We start from the raw sequence: 2,002 nt of genomic DNA, 5'->3' as shown, positions 1-2,002 counted from the left end.
ACTGAATCTAAGATGCAGGGAGATGACTCCAGAATATTGAGAAACACCAGGTGAGGAGAACTCTTAAACCTCTGGATATTTGGGATAAATGAAAAAGGTTTTAAAATAATTCTTAATCCTTTTCTCTGCTCACTGTTACATACACACCCATATATTTAATGTCTTTTTAAAAAGAGTTTTATGGTCAGATTTTAAAAATGACCTACAAAAAACTCCTAAAATATATAGGATTGCATATTAAGTGTAATAAGCTATTAGAGAAATATGACTGAAACAATCCATTAAGATATTTGATAATGCAACTGTAATTGATGTGACTTGCAGGGACATAATTTAAGTTTACACTTATGTTTTGAATTGTTTTACTATTTTTGAGCCAAAATTCTCATCTATATTTATTCATGTAGCAAATAGAAGAGAGTGAGTCAGTGTTATATTCAAGTTCCTGAAAGCCTTTATGTTTCTTTTTCTAGTAAGTTCTTGAGAATAAGTAGACCCCTATTAGATATATGATGTGCTATTTTTTAATCATCTGGGTTATTTTTTAACTTTCTTGCTTGTATCCTCTGTACACGATTGTTGTAATCTTGATAAAGTCACACGTTGATTTTTTTTGGTATTGCTTTAGCTTTAGGTGTCATATTTAAGAAACCATAGCCTAATCCGAGACTATAATGTATACTTACATTCCTTTTAAGAAAGTTACATTTTTAAACTATTGTATTAAGATCTTGGATTTCTTTTGAGTTGATTTTTTTATTTTTATGTGGTGTAAGGTTGGTAGTCAGTAATCTTGCATCAATCATTGAAAAGACTAATATTTTTCAATTGCATGATTTTAGCACTCTTATGGAAAGGCAATTGATCATAACAGTGTTGGACTATCACTACACTTTCAATTCTATTGTCTTAATCTATAACTATTGTTACACTAGTATCCCACTGCCTTGAGTACTGTAGCTTTGTTGTAAGTTTTGAAATTTGGAAGTATGTGCTCCAAATTTGCTCATCTTTTTCAATATTGTCTAGCTATGTACGACCATTTACAATACTATGCAAATTTTAGGATTATTTAGTCCATTTATGCAAAATGTGCAGTGGGACTATTTAGAAAGATTGTATTTACTCTGTAAGTGAATTCAAAGAGTACAGAGAGCTTAATTAACAATGTTAAGTCTTCCAATGCATTAATATAAGATACATTTATTTAAGTCTTCATAAAATTATTTAGAGTTATTTTTGTACACATCTTGAATTTGTTTTTTTTAATATAAAATAACTCCTATTTCTCACCAATAAAAGGAGCAAAAGCTAGATATGTAAAAAGGAATAGAACAGTAATTTCTCCAATAAATATTACATACATATGTGTATATATATATATATGTGTGTGTGTATATATATATATATATATATATATATATACACACACACATATATATATATATACACATATGTATGTAATATTTATTGGAGAAATTACTGTTCTATTCCTTTTTACATATCTAGCTTTTGCTCCTTTTATTGGTGAGAAATAGGAGTTATTTTATATTAAAAAAAACAAATTCAAGATGTGTACAAAAATAACTCCAAATAATTTTATGAAGACTTAAATAAATATATCTTATATTCATGCACTGGAAGACTTAACATTGCTAAGTAAGCTGTCTGTACTCTTTGAATTCACTTACAGAGTAAATACAATCTTTCTAAATAGTCCCACTGCACATTTTGCATAAATGGACTAAATAATCCTAAAATTTGCAAAGTATTGAAAATGGTCCTACATAGCTAGACAATATTGAAAAAGATGAGCAAATTTGGAGCACATACTTCCAAATTTCAAAACTTACAACAAAGCTACAGTACTCAAGGCAGTGGGATACTAGTGTAACAATAGTTATAGATCAAGACAATAGAATTGAAAGTGTAGTGATAGTCCAACACTGTTATGATCAATTGCCTTTTCATAAGAGTGCTAAAATCATTCAATTGAAAAATA

The sequence above is a fragment of the Tupaia chinensis genome, unplaced genomic scaffold, assembly GCF_000334495.1.
Source record: "Tupaia chinensis unplaced genomic scaffold, TupChi_1.0 Scaffold000147_1, whole genome shotgun sequence".
Classification (NCBI taxonomy): Eukaryota; Metazoa; Chordata; class Mammalia; order Scandentia; family Tupaiidae; genus Tupaia; species Tupaia belangeri.
This window is presented reverse-complemented; position numbering follows the sequence as displayed.